Source organism: Octopus bimaculoides, chromosome 1 (genome assembly GCF_046866305.1).
Source record: "Octopus bimaculoides isolate indiv1 chromosome 1, ASM4686630v1, whole genome shotgun sequence".
NCBI classification, from domain to species: Eukaryota; Metazoa; Mollusca; class Cephalopoda; order Octopoda; family Octopodidae; genus Octopus; species Octopus bimaculoides.
Genome location: NC_142928.1, coordinates 63,671,442 through 63,691,406, shown reverse-complemented (window position 1 = coordinate 63,691,406; position 19,965 = coordinate 63,671,442). Strand labels below are relative to the sequence as shown.

Genomic DNA, 19,965 nt, shown 5'->3' with positions numbered 1-19,965 from the left:
TTTTGCATTTATAATACAATACATATATACAATTTATAAAAATAGTAAAAAAATATATACAGTAGGAGTGGCTGTGTTGTAAGTAGCTTGCTTACCAACCACATGGTTCCGGGTTCAGGTCTACTGCATGGCACCTCGGGCAAGTATCTTCTGTTATAGCTTCGGGCCGACCAAAGTCTTGTGAGTGGATTTGGTAGACGGAAACTGAAAGAAGCCCGTCCTATATATGTGTGTGTGTGTGTGTGTGCGTGTGTGTATGTGTGTGTGTATGCGTGTGTGTATGTGCGTGTGTGTGTGTTTGTCCATCCCACCATCGCTTGACATCCAATGTTGGTGTGTTTACGTCCCCGTCACTTCGCGGTGCGGCAAAAGAACAGATAGAATAAGTACTAGGCTTACAAAGAATAAGTCCTGGTGTTGATTTGTTCGACTAAATGCGGTGCTCCAGCATGGCCACAGTCAAAATGAAACAAATAAAAGTGTAAAAGTACCCTTCGCATTAGACAACAATACAGAAGCCCCCCGCCATATCGCGATTCACCTATCGCGGTTTATTATTTAAACTTACGTCGTTTCCGCCGTGGTGTTGTTTTGCATTTATAATAAAATGAACATACACAAATTATGAAAATATATAAAAAAATATACAATACTGTTTCTACTTCGGGGATTTTCACCTAACGCGGGGAGTTTTGGAACGTAACACCTGCGATAGTCGAGGGAATACTGCAATGAGATAGATGAATGCTTTCGTTTGGTGTAATGTCTACATACATTTCTTCAGTCCTGAGGTATGCTTTCCCTTCTCTAAAAGATAAAAGATATACATACAAATATGCATATTTATAGACAGACGTACACACACTCATACACATACATGTATACTTACATGTACATACATGCATACGTGCAAACGAACACACGCGCACACACACACGCATACATGCACACACATTCACACATACATGCATACATACATACGTATATATATATATACACATACTATTATGCCATGGGTTTGAATATCTCATCGCCAATGATGTTATGACGACGTTGAGATGTGCACAAGGGTGTAGGAATTGTATTACCCAAATAAATATTTGGATACGGTTATCTAGAATAACCTTTCGCAGAATTAATATGTTCACACCGAACGTGCTCTGTACAAACACAGTAATCCAATACAAACGATCAACGCTGTCAACTGCCCGCTGTCAACTGCTGATTGTCAACTACCAGTTCTTTATTTTATTGAAATGCATTAGTCCACTTTTGGTCACGAGGGGTGGTCAGGATCCTTCCACAACACATACATACATACATACATACATACATATGATGATTGCTTCATCTTCTCAGATAATATCAGTGTCCCATTCAGCCTGATTGTTCTGATTTACTTTCATCCCTGCATGTGAGTGGATATGACTTTTCTCATCACGCATACACAGCCATAGAACTTTATAAAATGCAAAATGGATCATGAAATGAAATGAAATAGTGAGACATCTCTACATTACCGGATTTAAGTGACAAAAGCTTGTACAACACTTTTGCCACTCTCTCGGTCGTCATAGTAGGTTCCAGTGACTAGCATTGCAAGATGACTGGTACATACATACATACATACATACATACATACATACAGTTATGCGTAATGCATGTTTATGTTGTCAGAAACCTTCAAGATAGATAACCTAATCAGCTTATCTTTGGCCAAAAACCCGTATGTTAGCTGTCACTTTGAAGGATATATTTTTGCAGCCCAAGAACAAGAAATAACAACGAAATATCTAATGCACAAAAGGGATAATGATAGAGGTAAAACACCTAGATGTGACAACCGTTGCAGATCTGTGGATTTAACATAGAAGATACTATGCATTCCATAAGCATGTGTCCAATAATATTATTGTGACACTACCTGCCTATAAGACAAGATGTCCTTACCAAAGCATTTTACAATCCAATTCGTAGAAACGATAGTCCTAAAGCTAAATGTATAACAAGATACAATGATGTGGAAGACATACTGATTCATTCTATAAGAGAATGTTGGTGGAATGTTCTTGTCGAAGCATCAAGTTCGTCCATTGGAACGACGAGGACCGTCGAGTCATCTTGAGTAAAGGTGACTCATGACATGCGCAATGATTTTGTTTAAAATGAAGAAGAGTTGCTCATTGTCGACCTCACTCTTTCTTCCGTAACCAAATTCAATCTAGTAGCAAGATCAGATGAAGACAACTGGGGATGAAGACGGATGCAATGGATGACCAAGAATGTTTTACTTGTCTCATCTTGCTCTCTGTACTCTACAATGTGTTTCTGCAATCACCTTCCCCTCTGTTGGACCACAAAGGTTTTTCTTCGAAAGTCCACCTAATCCAGTTTTCACATGCATAGTTATGCAAGTCCTAATATGCTAATCAAACTTGCTAGGGACCTGACACATGATACTTCTCCAGGCTGGAGTAGGCTTGAGACCAATAGTGGATAAGAGGTGGTTCCACACTCATCAAAACCCTTGAATTCCACACAAAAAATGTTACAAGTAACTAGGCATAGATGAAAATGTATCATATGAAGGCACTGTGAATAAAGATAGAGTGACCCAAGAATATTACACCAGACTTAGGAAAATACGGCAGTCGGAACTCTCCTCTTAAAACAATATCTCACAATGCATTTGCAGTACCAGTGCTGATCCCAACATTTGGAATACTTAGAAAATTCATCTGTTATGGAATACATTCATAAACACCAACTCAATGAATACTGGTGGAATATTCCCATCAAAACTTCTGTCAAATGTAAGCATAACAGTCTGGATAGTGTTGCTTGGGACAGAGGGGCAAAGGTATGTACCATCATAGAGGTTAGCTGCCCTGCAGATATAAATATCTCTTTGAGAATCAAAGAAAAAGATATCTATGGACAATTGCTTCGAAAACTCCAGCTTCTGTATCCACACTATGAATTCCTATTCATATCAATCGGAGCACTAGATTTTACTAGTAAATGCTTAAAGGGGAATCTGGATAAACTGGGATTTTCAGAAAGAAAAGTTGACCGGCTGATTCGTACATTACAAGTCCAATCTGTGAGTGGAACAGTAAAAATATGCAAGACTTTTCTCAAGTTCCATATGTGAATTTGTCTGTGTTAACTACATCCCAAAGATGGAGCCTTGTATCTTTGTTGGAAACCAGCTCCCTCCTCAGTGGAAAATTTATAATAATTAAAAAATAGAAGAGACATACATACATATACACATACGTACCTGAATACTCTGTTGGTATTATCTAAATTCCTGTGAAACACCTTTCTGGACTTGAAACCGGCTCGTTCGCATTGATGAGAAATTCGAAAAAAAAAATATATATATATATATATATATATATAGATACATACACACACGAATACATGCAAGCACACGTGCATACGTATATATTCAGATGCACAGAGATATATAGAGCTTCTTGCACACATGTATACATACATACATACGTACATACACACATATATTGCATATACATATACGCACACCCAGAGACTTCTCGTTTCTCATTTTTACGTTTGTAGCAAACATTTTATCGCCGGTTTACTTATGTTGCTTGTGCGTGTGTGCGTACGCGCCGCGCGTGCGTGCGTGCGTGCGTGCGTGCGTGCGTGCGTGTGTGTGTGAAGGTGCATATGTTCATTTGTGTGTTTGTGTATGTGTGAGAGCGCCTGCGTGTGAGTGCATATGTGTAATTTGGTGTGTGTATGCTTGTGTGTGTGTGTATGTGTGATGGGGTAAGCCAATAAATGGACAATTTCGAACAGCGAATATACGAACAAAACCAACATCAGCCACCACTACCGCCACCATCACCACTGTCACTACCATCATCATCATCAGTAGCAGCAGCAGCAGCACAAATTTCGCGATAACGGTCACTGTTTTGTCTCTTCCTTCAGTGCTTATCTCTATTTGTATTACCTGTAAAATCAACATAAATATTATCTGGAAAGTGCTTAGTTTGGGTTATTTCTTTTGTTTGACAGATTTACCATTATCTGTATGGTGCATGTAATTCTAAACAATATTTTTCACAGAAACATTCATTAAAAATTTGAACCGGTCAGTAGTAGTTATATTTGGCTTATCTCCTTTCTTCTTCGTCTGTTGGCGCGAAATCTTACAAATTAGAAGCAAGCGAATCGAAAAGTTTCGGCTCTTTGTAAAAAGCCATAAGTCAAGAAAATGGCTCTGTAGAAAATCCTTGAATGCAATAAGGAATTGCAACACCGCTGTCCTATCCAAATTCCGATCTGATATACGAGTGAAATGCTTGCCAAAATTTGTAAATCGAGACATAAGTTAACAAACAGAATAGCGCAAAAGAGCAAAAGAACAGAAGCGATTGAGAGTAGTGGTAAAAACGCAATGCGTATGGTTATGTGTGTGGTTGTTGTGTATGTATGTTTATGTGTGAGAGAGAGGGGGAGAGAAAGCAGAGTATAGGGGAACAAGAGAAAGAGATGGTGAAAGAGAAAGAGACAAAGAAAAGGACGAGAGAGAAAGATAAAGAAAAGGAAAAGAGGGAGAAAGGAACTATATAAATGGATCCCAAAAATAGAGAAAAAGAGGAAACGAAAGTGGCATATAAAGATAGATGGATGGACGGGGAAACGGGAAGAGAAGTAGTGAAAGATATACATACGTATATACATATATATATATATATACACACACACACACATATATGAATATATATAAATGTATACATACATACATACCTATACACACACACATATATATACATACATACATATATATGTACACATACACATACGTGTGTATACATACATGTGTATACACATGTATACATACATACATACATATACACATATGTGTATAGATAGATATTTAGATATATATGTGTGTGTGTGTGTGTGTGTGTGTGTGTGTGTGTGTGTGTGTGTGTGTGTGTATGCACATACATCCGTGCGTGCGTGCGTACTCGCACGCATACACGTAAACACACAGACACATTTAGGGAAGTGTGGAATAAGAAAGGGTTAGGGTTAGCGAGGTAAAGATTAAAAATGGCGCGTCTGAACGGCGAGAGATTTTTGACCTAACATGGACAGATTTGAGCCTAACTCCTTACGTTCCAGACCTTGTTTTTCCATCCTTTCTCCGATCAACCACACACACACACACACACACACACACATACACACACACACACACACACACACCTACAAAAACAATACGAAGAATAGCAACACCTCCACCATAACACTGTTAGGCGATTAGTCAACTTGACGATGCTTATCCGCTAGAGATGATAGATAGAATTTATGGCCGGCCATCACATCGTCGAATGAAACGAGGAAAAGACAGAGTACATAAAAGGAAGTGCAACATTCTTTCCCTCTCTCTACCACTCTGTTTCTCTCTCTCGCTTTCTCTATCTCTCTTTCTCATTTGGACTTCTATAGAAAAACTTCAAGCGCATCATATGCACATATTCAATTACATGTACATATTTTCCTGTACACACACAGACACACATACACAATACCAGTGTATGTTTTTACATGCAAACATTTCAATATGCTTGGGGGTGGGTTAAAGGATTTCAGACCAGGCCCGGCGCTCAACACCATATGCAAAACTAGTGGTAACAGACAGCATCTTCAGCGCTACGGTGGATAGTGACATCCTACTTTCGTATTTAGTACTTACCTACGAAAACGCATAACAGACCCATTTGCGAAAGGACTCAACGGTTAGTCGATGCTGTATATCTAAGTGAATTATGTGTGTTTATATAGAATAGATGGATAGATAGATAGATAGATAGAGAGAGAAATATAGAGATAAGTAGATATATGTATGTGTGCGTATATATATATATATATTCTTGTGTATATATATATATATATATATACACACACACACACACACACATACACATACACACACGCACACATACATATATATACATATAGTGGCTGATGAGTAGACAGACAGAAGACAGACAGACAGACAGACAGACAGACAGATATGTATGTATGTATGTATGTATGTATGTATGTGCGTATATTCATCAGCCACTAGTATATGTGTGTATATATATATACTGGCTGATGAACCAGTGCTGGCGAAACGTCGAAGACTGTCACTATGCAGCATGCATGCTTAATTATAATACATATTCGCAAGCGTGCGCTTACACACACGCTCACACACACGCACACGCATACATTCACACAAACACACACACACACACACAAGCACGCTCAAACACGTGTGTAAAAGTATACATATAAATATATATTCTATACACACATACACGCATATAGATATAGATAAAGAGATAGAGGGAGACTATAGTCTATATGACCAGACAGACAGACAGACATAGATAGTATTGTTAGTCAACAATTATTCAAGACAGTTGTATTGTAATCTTTTTGTGAGTGGAAACAATAAGCGCCTTGCCTTTTTACTTCGATATCCCTCTTCCTCTTGTTTAGGAGTTCATTTCCAGCCATCCAGAAAGGTTAGGTCGAACATGATGCACTCTCGTCTGCATATTTCACTACTTAATGGTCGGCAAACCCTGTACCCTTATTTTCCTTCCTGTCTTGTTCTCGTACTCTGTAGATAAAACGAGGTGCTCCATCTAGTCGCTCAGTCTGTTAGAAATAGCAACCAAATCTTTCTAAATCACACAACCCTGCTGCCTTTAGAAAAGGGATGGCTACATTACACAAAGTAGTCCTGGGTGTCTCTGAATAGACTGGTTGATCACGGCTGGAGTGCCGTTTATCATGGAACTACTCGATCAGGATGGACCTCAGTTTATTTAAACTGCAATAATGACAACAACCAACTCGATTGTGAATCGGCGAGATGGCTATTACGCAGAAGTTCGATCCGCCGAAGATTCTAGCCAAATCTCCCTCAGATCACTCATGACTGTTGCAAAAAACAATACAGTGGATTATTTAGTCCGAGATACACTTTGCCTGAAAAATCAATCGGTGGAATGGCCCCAACTAGAGTGCCTTCGAAGTCACCAATGTCACAAGGATACTTCTGTCACCATTGTTGTTGGGTTACAGTGTTGGATGTGTATGGTATTGTCGAAGACCATCGTCATGGGATCGAGCTGGCTGCGTGCATAATAACGAAGCAAACTCATAAACTTTTAATTTTTAATATATTTCTTGCTGGACATGATTTGCAGCGTTGGCTGTTTACAAAAGAAAGATGTTGACAATATGATGTCAGCTGAGAGGAGAGAGCCGCGCTGCGTCTTGTAGAAGGTTAGCTAAGGTATGTCATATGTGAGTGTCCGAAATCGTTTCTTACACGAACTGGTCTGGTCTTAGTGGTCTACCTTCTGTGAGTGCCCAAGGTGGTCTACGCGAAATTCCGAAGCCGTCTGGCTGAGTTAGGCGCCAAACGGTTTTTATAGGGGGAAAAGGGAGGGGCGACTTTTAGATCATCTGATTTTTTATTACCCATGCGGGCTAATAGAGGGGACAATACAATGTGATTGGGGTCACATAAAATCGAATGATATAAAATTTTCAGGTACAATGAAATCGAATGAATTACAACACAATAAACTACAAGCAATAAATTACAAACAATAAATCACACAATGAGGTGTTCAAAACAGGTATCCTCCGACCCCACGAGCCCTGTCTTTAGCACCGACTTACTGGTAGTCAAACAAGCGTGCTGACACAGGGCCTTTCACTCCCAACATGCGTGCTACACGCGTCCATCGTTTTTTAAACTCACCCTCTGACAAACACCTCTTTTCCAGCCCCACCTTCCTTTTCAAGTGAAAAGTGAACATTTTCACGAGGGCGAGGCCGGAGACGCAGGTATGTGTCACCATACCTTTCATTCTCGACTTCCAAATCACCTCCCTCGCAATTGCTACTACTACGAGAAAACAGTTCTTACCTTCTTTCGTCAAGAAATCCGGCGGGTTAGTTTTTACAATTGACTCAGACTACAGCTGTACTCTTCTTCCATCAGACAACAGTTGTTCCACATAAACCCATACTTCTGAAATACCCGGATACTGAACAATAGCGAGCAGGACGGTTTCCACGCCCTGCCTGCATCTTGGACAGGCCGTCGGCCCAGGGTGGCCGTGACTCATGAGTTTATCCCGAACGGGTAGGGCTCTTCGGTAACACTGCCAGGCCAAAAACTTTTTGGAAGTTATCCAGTGTCTTCGACCCGAACGTTCTTCGGAACAGGTTGTCCAACTGATTATCATCTAGAACCAGGGTCCTTCCCAGGGCGTCGTCATTTCCAGCCTCTACCAACCCACTATAGAAAGCCGCGGTGGTACCGAAACCGCTGGCATTGCCCGAGTTGCAGAACTGGAGAAGCGCCTTGTGGCACTCCGTATGCCAGGTACCCAACTTCGATCTTCGGCGGATCCAGTCTTCTCTACCATCAAAACTAGTAAAGATGGGGAACATCCGACTAGTAAAGCTGGGGAACATCCGTCTAGCAAGCGGAGACCGCACCCGTTCACCATCCAGGTAGAGCCAGAGATGCCTTAACCTCAGCGCGTGCTTGAGCATCAACAACCAAGGCATCCCTAACCCACCCTTTAACGGCTTTTGACAGCAAATAGAACGTCTTACAAGTGGAGCGGAATTCTTCCACAAAAAGCGAAAGATTTGCCTCTCCAACCTGTTTAACCACGAATCTGGGCAAGGCACGACGGAAAGGCGGTAAATGATGACCGATGCGATAAACACATTGGCCACCTCCACCCTCTCTTTCAAGGATAGCCACCACCAAGACCAGGTCCTGACTATGTGGGTCACCTTGATCGAAACCTCCGACCAGTTCTTTTCTATCTGGAGATCTGGGCCAACCCAGATTCCTAGCAACTTAATCGGGCCCTTCGTCCAGCGTCCTACGATGCTATTCGAAGGCATCGACTTGCCTCTTCAGGTGCCGAGTTGCAAGCCGACCGACTTTTCCCGATAATTTTTGCTCCTGCCACCGTCTCGTAAACCTTAATGGTTTCATCTACTTGATGTAAGTGTTCCATCTTGGTCACGATGATAGTGATGTCGTCCGCGTATGCTGTAACCGATCCTCCACCTGGATTCGTCGGGATGCCGCTCAGCTTTCTCACTAATGGCTCCAGGGCCATCACGTACAAAAGCGGAGAGAGCGGACACCCTTGGCGAACCGACCTTTTGATGCAGAACGACTTTGAGAGGAAGCCGTTCACCCGAACGATCGAGTCGATGTTATCGTACAACTGTATGATCCACCTGAGGAAACCAAGACCCAGTCCGAAACGCGCGAGAACAGAAACCAGGTACCGATGGTCCACCCTATCGAATGCTTTAGCTTGGTCTAAATGGACCAGTGCCCGCCCTTGCCAGATTTCTTTTTTCCATACCCTTCTATAGTGTAGCGTATAAGATGAAGATTATCCTGGATGGTTCTGCCGGGGACTGCACAGGTTTGCGCCTCTCCGATCAGGCCATACGCGACACGCGTCAATCTTTTAGCTAACACTTTGGTCAAAATCTTCATCTCTGCGTTCAGCAAAGTGATGGGCCTGAAATTATCTTTATTATCCCCCTTGTCCGGGTCCTTCCTGACCAGCGTCACAACTCCCCGGCGAACAGATCTGGGAATAAACCCATTCTGCTGCCAGTTCGCGTAAACGCTGGCCAAAATGTTCCCAAACAAGTCTGGCATACTTTTATATAGCTCGTAAGGTAGACCATCGAGACCCGGCGCCTTACCACCGCCGCAGTCCGCTATGGCCTCAATAACTTCTTCAGGTGTGATCGACCCTTCACAGCTCTCCGCATCCTGCCCCGAGAGACGCAGCAGACCGGCGAGGAAGTCCGTAAGGTCCATCCTGCAATCCGGCCCATCGCTCTCCACGAAAAGCTGAGCGAAGTGCTCCTGAAAAGTCCGACACATCTCCTCGGGTTCGTTTATCAAATTTCCTTGCGCATTCACCAGAGATCGAATTATGGAATCATTTCCACGTCGAGCTTCTACAACCCGTGCCCATCCAGCGGCCTTGATTCCCTCGCACCCTATTGCACGAAGTCTAGCTCTGACGATACACCCCCATGTGTTTGGCTTCGAAGTGCTGGTTTAATTCCAGCCTCTTCACATTCACCTGGGATGCGTCGCCAGCTGTCATGGCTTCCTCTAGGGCCTTAACTAATTCATTTTCTTTCCTACGCCCTCTAGCCACTAATCCTATGCTATATCTAATAGACTCGAATTTAATGGTTCTTTTGAGGGCGTACCACCATTTGTTGTTGACAATGGAACCGGTTAACGCCCTCTGTATTAGTAACTTAATCCGGTTCCTGTACTCCTCAAGCGCCAAAAGGGACTTATTGAGTTTCCAGTAACCGGAACTCTTACTATATATCTTGTCTAGGAGCAGTTTACAAGTTACCATCTTGTGGTCACTGTAACTGACCAAGTGAAATTGTGGACGCGTAACTATTTCTTTATCCAATTTTCTAATGAATATTCTATCTATGTAAGACCTAGAAGACCCGTCGCTATTTGATTATGTCCACACTGGAGCGTTCGGGAATTCTAGTCTGTAGGGATCTACTCGCTGAAAGTGACTTAGTAAATCCCGGAAGCTTATGTTCGGTTTTCTATTAGGATTCGAGCCAACACTACCGACACGCGCATTGAGAATAGTGTTAAAGTCACCTAACACAACTAGTGAACGTGACGTGCCTAGAAACTTCTCCAAATCTCGGTAATAATCAGTCTGGCTTGAATTAGGTGCATAAACTGCAACCAGCCTGATTTCCTTACCACAACTGAACGTCAGATCTAAAACGACCAGCCTACCTTCTGGATCAGAAAAAAAATCAACTTTTTCTCTGAAACTCGATTTCTTTTAAGTAGGACCAACACCCCCACCTCCGCCACCCGGTGGGCCTGGAGAAGCGAACCTCTCGTAGCCGCTCAAGAGCGGGAGTAGATCTCTTGGCCCTTTTAACCGAGTTTCAGTAGCAACAATGACATCTAAACCTTGTGCCCTGACGTCATTTAGGAAACGTCCTTGTTTCCAGCTCGACGCCAGGCCACATACATTTATGCATCCTACGTGAACAGCCATTAAACTGACTTACCTTATTCGATGTCTGGAGGGGGAGGGTTATCCGCCTCCTTTTCTTTTTCTCGGGCTCGCGTTGTCGGAGTGATGAGACCCTCATATAGATTAACGGTAATGTCCAATCTGGGAGGGCCTACATCCTTGCGAAAATCGTTAGCTAAAATGTTATAGTTTTTCCTATTAGTCTTAAAGATGTCAAAACCATCCTTATTTTCAGTATTTTTTTTTTCCAGCATGCATTACTGCCAGCCGGTTCGCTAGCTCTCGATTCGAGCTGCGAACCGCTGTGTAGCAGTTTTCTTTCTTTCTAGGTTTTTTAACTTGTCTTTCGTCGCTTGTTTTTTTCTTTTACTTTGCAGGGGAGGGTGAATTTATTTTCCTCTTGTAGGTTACTGTGTTCCACCCCTCGCCTGCTTTTTCTTCTGGTAGAGGTGTTTGTTCCGCCGGCGTTAAAGTTATTTCTTCTTGCTCCTTTGCTTTCTTTTTCTCGTTCTCCTTACAGTCCGCCCTAACGTGGCCCTTTTTACCACACTGGAAGCAACGAGGTTGGCGACCTTCTACCACGACTACAAGTCGGTACTCACCAACCTGGATAATTTCTGTCATTTCTTCCAGCGTGGTCTGTTTCGTTTGTATAATAATTTTCAGATTCTGGCCATGCCAGTTGCGTGACTCCATCACGGCAGCTTCCAATACAGTTATTTTTTCTTATAGTCCCATAGTAACTCCCGTGACGAGCCACTCTGGGTCCACCTCAGGGGGAAAGTTACTTACTGAAACTCTTGAAGTTCTTCTGTCCATATATATGGGCAGAAGCACCACCTCTTCTGTTCTTGATGGGTCGACCGAATGGAGTCGCGCCGCTTCCTCCGACTCCATTCTTACTTCGACGGGAGCATACCGCCTACCTCTATTAACATATAGTCTTTAAACATTTTCTATCTCACTTTCCACGACGTATTCTATTTTTCGCTCTTTAATCTTGTAGGTTTTAAAAATTATCGTTTTCTTTTCAACATCTTGTTGGATTTCTTTTGGAGGGGCTACCTTAACTTCATTCCCCTCCTTCGACATTATTTCCTTGTTTCTCCAAATTTTTTAAATCCAAAAGTCTAATTTTTGTGCCAGCCACAGCAGCAAAGTCTAATTTTCTCGTTTGTTTTTTTCTCATTTTTTTCATCTATCTTAGCTTTTGTAATTAAACTGGCGACTTCAATATTTCTTCTTGAAGTCGCAGGTCTTGGTGGGATATAGTCTTCTTCACTTGTTTCTATTAATGTCTTTTCGACATTTTTTTCCTCTTCAGTTAGTAACCTCTCCATACTCAAGCTTGCCATAATGCAAGCCTCCCCACACGGGGGCAAGATACAAGAAGAACGTCTTCAAAAAGCAGACCAATAAAGGTTTCCACAAATAACAAATTGTTGTAACAAAAATTTCAAAATAATGAAACACCCACCTCTTCGTCAACAGTAGAACAATCCAACAAAATTCACAACTGAGTCGCGCTGATTCGATGTGGAAAAAGAAAAAGGACTTTTAGATCATCCAAGAAGTCATATCACATTACACAGCTTCACGCTGATTGGCTTATTCATAGATCAATCGCGTGAAACTATGGTGGCTCACTCGTGATCCATAACTGAATATCTTGCGGCTGTGGTTCGAATCCCTACCACTCTACTTAATTAGAGCTGACATGGATTTAAACATCAAAAATAAAAACAACTAATATACCACGTTGGGTCTCCACAAAGAGCAACCGAATGTCTGTCAAATCATACGCAACTATCTTTAAAAAGGATAATCACATTGAATAATGTATTCCTAGATAAACGATGTCTGCAAAAAAGGTAGAATCATCTGAAAATACAAGACTCTTTTAAATTATAATTTCTAATTGCGGCACATGGGCTACAGTTTTGAGTTGAGGGGTTAGTCGATTAACACATTGAGTGCCAAGAGGAAATGTGTAAATCGGTCATATGTGCCGCAGGTAGGGTTTTTTTGTTTTTTTTTCAAATTCGCATAGTATTTCAATTGTATACAATAACTATATGCAGTTCATTTTTCGATGAGAAAACATGTATACAATGTACGTATACGCAGCACATTTGTAAAGTGCTGCGTATACATATATTGTATACATGGCACTCAATGTGCTAAATAGACGTCAATTCTTAGCTGGTACTTTATTTTATCTACCCCGACAGGATAAAAGTTAACGTTAACCCGGTTGGAATTTGAACTCATAACACAAAGTGGGAAGAAATACGCGAAGTATTTTTTCCGAAGCCCCAACAATTCTGTCAGCTTAGTTCTTTCAAAACAATCTGTTGAGTCCAGCAATTTTCAGTGGAGGAGTTAGTAATTACATCGCTTTCAGTACTTAATAGGTAATTTATTTTATCTCCTTCGGAAGGATGAAAGGTAAAGTCGACTCCAGCGGGATTTGAACTCTAAACAAAAACAGTTCGAAGAAATACAACACATTATATCACCGCCTTCACAACAGACTATTAATAATACTTTCTATTAAAGCGGCGAGCTGATAGAATCGTTTGCACATCGGACAAAATGCTAACGGCATTTCGTCCGTCCTTGCGCTCTGAGTTCACATTCTGCTGAGGTCAACTTTGCAATTCATCCTTCAAGGATAGATAAAATAAGTACCAGTTGACTACTGGTGTCAATGAAATCGACTTACTCCTTCCCCCGAAATTGCTGGCCTTGTGCCAAAATATGAGACCAATAATTCTTTCTACCATAGGCATAAGGTATGAAATGTTGTGGGAAGAGATAACCGATTACATCAACTCCAGTACATGACTGGTACTTATTTTATCGACCCCGAAAGAATGAGAGGCAAAGTCGACCTCGTAAAGCCGGATGAAATGCCGCTAAGCATTTTGTCCGGCGTGCTAACGATTCTGCCAGCCCGCCGCCTTACAACTAGCTATAGCTGGTGTAATTGGTCCTGAATACATTATCTTACGGAGATCTGTAATTTTCAGTGGCTCTTATATGTATGTATAAATTTTAGTTTTAGGCTATTGATAAACAATTATACCACTATTGCAAGAAGATTTTTTATATCAAAATCCATCGCGTATTATCTGAAAATCTGCAGCGTACGCATTCCATAGATTCGGCATCATTACCCAATAAAAGATACCTCAATAAGGGCTTTATACATAAATAAAAAGAATCATTTTGGATATCACACTGACACACTCTGTACCTCTGGATTACATTGATTTGAATTCATAACGTAAGTACCGGTCTGTTACATGTGACTAGTAGGCCGGAACATATAATTAAATTTATTATTCCCGGTCTTAGTTTTATATTGTACAATGTCGAAAGGCAGCAAACTGGCAAACACGTTTTTACGTTCTGAGTTCAATTTCTGCTGAGATCCACTTTGTCTTTCATCCTTTCGGAGTCGATAAAATAAGTACCAGTGAAGTACTGTCCGGTACTCTGACAGTTTCGATAATCCAACGCTCTGCATTGGAACGTTTTTGGCTTTTGTTTTCAGTTTGTTTTATTTGTTTGTTTATTTTTGAGAGGCTTTATTTAGGGTTTTTGCTCTCGAAAGGCCGAAAGACAATGTTGACCTCAGCATGACCTCTAATGTATCTGCCAAAACTCCTTGCAGCATTTGTTCTGACTATTTAAATTCTGAGTTCAAAAACCGCACTAGGATCGATTTAATCGATTACCTCCTACAAACGTATGCAAGCACACACACACACACACACACACATACACTTATATACACGCGCGCGCGCATCTAAATGCTGACTTTGTGCTAATACTAGAAATTATTATTTACACTTAAATTTTTAAATGTAAATAATAATTCGTATATCATTTAGAAATACCACAAATAAACCATTTGTATATTTCCTTAACATTTTCCGGCAAATGTAATTAAAATACAATTGAAGTAGCTCACAGCGAACGCCTCACATTTTTTTTTTTCTTTTTCAGATTTGTGTTTTGGAATCGAACCATAATTATTCAATTGCTAGCGTGCTTGCTCCTGTCACTTAATCCATATAATTTTCTTGTTCGTTCATCGTAAAATGACGGTAACCAATGGCATCAATTATAAATCCTTCCTTGCCGTTGTGTACGACAACTGCGTCATTATTTTCGGAAAGAGAAGCCTTGGTCGCTATTTAGCATTCTTCAACAACTATGTTTTCTTTAACCATGCTTCGTTGATACGGATAAGGTTATTCTCTGCCAACCATTGTGTCTTGTACACATTGAGAAACAACAGCTCCTCACACGTCTTCATTCATATACCGGTCAGTTTATTCTTTTCAAAAGACGTCCTTATTAGACTCCCTGATGTGCCCATTGATTCAAAAACATTGCAGTATAATCTGTTGCTAATATCAGCACGTGGAGGCGCAATGGCCCAGTGGTCAGGGCAGCGGTCATAGGATCGTCGTTTCGATCCCCAGACCAGGCGTTGTGAGTGTTTATTGAGTGAAAACACTTAAAAGCTCCACGAGGCTCCGGCAGGGGATGGTGGCGAACCCTGCTGTATTCTTTCATCACAACTTTCTCTCACTCTTTCTTCCTGTTTCTGTTGTGCCTGTAATTCAAAGGGTCAGCCTTGTCACACTGTGACACGCTGAATGTCCCCGAGAACTACGTTAAGGGTACACGTGTCTGTGGAGTGCTCAGCCACTTGCACGTTAATTTCACGAGCAGGCTGTTCCGTTGATCAGATCAACTGGAACCCTCGACGTCGTAAGCGACGGAGTGCCAACAACAAATATCAGTACAATGAAAGGCGGTGAGCTGGCCAGGACAAATGCTTAGCGGCATTTCACCCGTCTTCTACGTTCTGAGTTCAAATTCCACCAAGGTCGACTTTGCCTTTCGTCCTTTCAGAGTTGATAAAATAAGTTCCTCTTGAACACTGGGGTGGATGTAGTCGACTTAACCCCTCCCTCTAACTTCCTGGCCTTGTGCCAAAATTTGAAACCAATTTCAGTACAATGAGGTAATCCATTTCCTTCAGGACAGACAGGACGCGAAATTTAATATTCTGAGAGAATGCTTTTCCTTCTGAACAAAACGTGACGTTTGGAACAGCGAAGTACAGCTCTGTATTTCTCATCTATGCAACGTTTCTTTCCTTCTTTTATTACGCTACCACATCGATGGCAAGCCTCCTTCTTGTGGTCTGCCTAAAAGATTGTTTTCACACAAAAATGCAACCGTGATTTCTTCTTTCCACATAACATTTCTGTAAAAATCTTTCAACAGCATTGTAGAAGATAAAATATATTAAGACTGGTGTTCTCAGTTTCAACTTTGGGAGGATGCAAATTTTAATATTCGTTGATCCTCCTTTTAGCAGGTCAGGGATCTACATTGATCCACCTTACTAATTGTGTCAGGTAGAATCTTAGTAGATCGCATGCTTTGTTAGCACCAATTTTTCTCTGCATTGGTCATATGGAGTATCAGAAAAAGATAGCACCTTTGGTAAGTGTTCTCTTTCAGCTAAGCTCGTCTGCCATTGGTATCTACCTGTCACCCAGCCGTCACCTGCGTCTCCACGAACTGTCTACATGAGGCAGTGTGCAGCCTCCTGGGTAACGGCACTGGCTGGTTGACTAAAACAGCCTGAGCGAAATTCCTTGAGGGCTTGTCATTCAAAGTATGCTATGATTGCATCTTTGGTGGACTAAGCAAAGAAAGACCAACCATTAATAGTAAAGTTCCACTGGGTAACAATGGGATAGATAGCCTTCAACGTTACTACTGAACACATAGTTCAAAGCAATATGCATAGCAGTAATTGTTTTCACCTCAATAGACGTCAGTGATTGGTTGAAATTACCGAAACACAACAATTTTAACACGAAATAACTTTAAAAAGATAAAATTTTCTCAATAACACTAAGAGTAAAAGATGTTTTATATGACACATTCTACCAGTGTCCGAAGTTTGAAAGTGTTTCGTTAGGAAAACAAGTGGCGCCCGCCAAATCAGAAAGATCCTAGTCCGTATTAGTGGGATGATTACAGTACAGTCCTAAGTATCCATGGTTATCTGGTGTATCACGTGCTCATTTCATCAGGCTGGAAGCAACAAATGTACAACCGAAGGATGTTTAACAATTTTCACCAATCAAATGGTTGACTGGGGTGTGTGGACAGTTCTGTGCGTATTTGGTAAGAAGGAATAAAAGGTGATGGAAAGAGAGAAAGGAATGGTAACGATAGAGAAGTGGGGAGTGTGTGGGGATGTTAGACTTGTTTTCATATTTGTGTATGCAGATGTCGGGATCAGTAATATAGTTCACTGGTTTGTTCTTAGTCACAGCAGGTGCTTCCTCAATAAATCCAGATGTTGTAGGATCAGGAAGTGAACCTATTTTGTTGTTGAGGTTCATTGTCTGAGTTGAAAAATGATGTTCTCCTAGAGAGTCCTTTTAATTACTTCTGATAGTACAATGATATAGCATATAGCACAGGAAAATAATGTGTCTTTTTTTTTTGCTTTTGTTTTTGTTGGTTTATGTGTTCTTCTCTTGTTCCATTAGATACTAATAACGGTTAGTGTTTTTTTTTTGGGGGGGGGTCAAAACATTCTTTTCGAATTCTAGGAATAATACCTTGTTTTTATACTTGCATGATATAATTTCTTCGGAATATCTATTAATTATATACATTATTTACATTTGACTGATATTTGTCCTCATCTTGCTTGTTGTTAACACAGCGTTTTGGCTGATATACCCTCCAGCCTTCATCAGGTGTCTTGGGGAAATTTCGAACCTGGGTTCTCATTCCTAAAGTATTTTTCGATGTTGTTGTTATTATTATTATTATTATTCAGGTCACTGCCTGGAATCGAACTAGGAATCTTGGGGTTAGTAGCCTGCGCTCTTAACCACTACGCCATATGCCCACGGGCATCGTCTCTTAAATATAGAACTGTATTATCTATTAATTATGTTTGCTCTGGATGTGATTATCTCCAGTGTTTCCTTTAAGCATAAGTTATACACCCACGATGTTCTATTGTATGGTCTAGCGTTTTTATTGTAGATCAGTGCGTATGTGTACATACAACGGGTTTGTTTCAGTTTCTTATTTCTTTATTGCCCACAAGGGGCTAAACACAGAGGGGACAAACAAGGACAGACAAAGGGGTTAAGTCGATTACATTGACCCTAGTGCAAACTGGTACTTATTTAATCGACCCCGAAGGGATGAAAAGCAAAGTCGACCTCAGCGGAATTTGAACTCAGAATGTAGCGGCAGACGAAATACCTGCTAAGCATTTCGCCCGGCGCGCTAACGTTTCTGCCAGCTCACCGCCTTTTTTGTTTCAGTTTCCGTCAACCAAATCCTCTCACAAGGTGTTGATCGGCCCAAGACTATAGTAGAAGACACTCGCCTGAGGCACCACACAGTGGGACTGACCCAGGAACCATATGGTTGAGATACAAACTTCTTATCACACACTCACGCCTGTGTGGGTCGATTCGTTAGACTAAAGCAGTGATTCGCAACCGGGGTACATATGACCCTTAGAGGTCCATATAAGATTTTGTTGAAATTTATGTACAATAAATTGGTTATACTTCTACAATACACAAAATATTTTCAGAATTTTTTAGACAATTCCTAGTAATATTTAATAATAAAGATATAGCAGGATTTTTTTATATACATACATCGTATGGCTATGGAGGTTCAATAGAGTAAAACTGGAATCAAAGAAGCCCATAGGCAAAAAATGGTTGGGAACCACTTGACTAGACCTTCCGAGGCGGTGCTGTAGCATGGTCGTAGTATTATGAGTGAAACAAGAAAAGAATAAAGGAACTCTAGGCAAAACTGACCAACAGATCTGTGACTGCCTGTTGGCGTACTACATTGAAAATTTTGTTAATGTTTACATTCATTCTTTACAAATAAGTCTAATGATTTCAAGGGAAATAACTCTTTAAAACGTTTATATTGTTTATATCCCTTGTTGCATTTGTTTTGTTTTTTGCTCTTTTTTTACACACTATTTTAAGATCTTAAACCGTGCTTCTCAAAATTTTATTAAAACTATCGTCCCCTTTCTTTTACTAACAGTTATTTAACGTCCCTTTTCTGAAGTTTCTTGTAGACAAAGATATATCTGGAGCCAGAGTTAATAGATTGTTTCTATTCTATCGACTGGCCACATATTTGTCAGCTACCAGCTTAATCAGGTTTGACTAAATACACACACCATCTTGCTATCTATCACAAGCAGAAGCTTCTCCACACTGTGAGATCAATAAAGTTAGTAAATTTTTCAATTTCTTACAAAGTGAAATCAACACATCCAGTGAGCAGGGAATAATTGAGTCAGTCTGCTAGGCCTACTTACCTTGGATTCATTACATATATACTCAAGGTTTAGCTCAAGGCTACCCCTTGATTGAGTAAGACTATGATAAAAGCTGTTAGAACCATCACCATCCTGGCTTTTGTACGTTTGACACTATATTGTTTAATGCATCTTTCATGGTGATAGGTGTGATTTGAAATAGATTCGGTTGCTATTTATAGCAGATCACATAAGGGTTCCCTTATAGGGTAATCACATGAGTTTTTAAACAGCAATGATTTAATTTACACAAACATACACACACACACACACACATACAAGCATAGATACATATATACACACTCATACATATATTACACACACATTCATACAGGACAGAAATTTTATCTCATATAGAGAGTATCAAGTGAATCCAGTCAGTAAAACAATATC

The 19,965-nt window shown here is 40.7% G+C and overlaps 2 long non-coding RNA genes across 2 annotated transcripts; one reads left to right on the top strand and one right to left on the bottom strand.

Annotated features, from left to right (window-relative positions):
• Nucleotides 1-430: 430 nt before the first annotated feature.
• Nucleotides 431-11,316, bottom strand: LOC149137570 (uncharacterized). The gene is made up of 3 exons (XR_016241780.1): nt 11,182-11,316; nt 3,284-3,985; nt 431-807 (listed from the first exon to the last, which is right to left on the bottom strand). It is a non-coding gene; the product is annotated as an uncharacterized LOC149137570 (long non-coding RNA).
• Nucleotides 11,317-13,031: 1,715 nt separating this feature from the next.
• LOC149137569 (uncharacterized) lies at nt 13,032-15,657 on the top strand. Its single transcript, XR_016241779.1, has 2 exons — nt 13,032-13,161; nt 15,162-15,657. It is a non-coding gene; the product is annotated as an uncharacterized LOC149137569 (long non-coding RNA).
• The last annotated feature ends 4,308 nt before the right edge of the window (nt 15,658-19,965 follow it).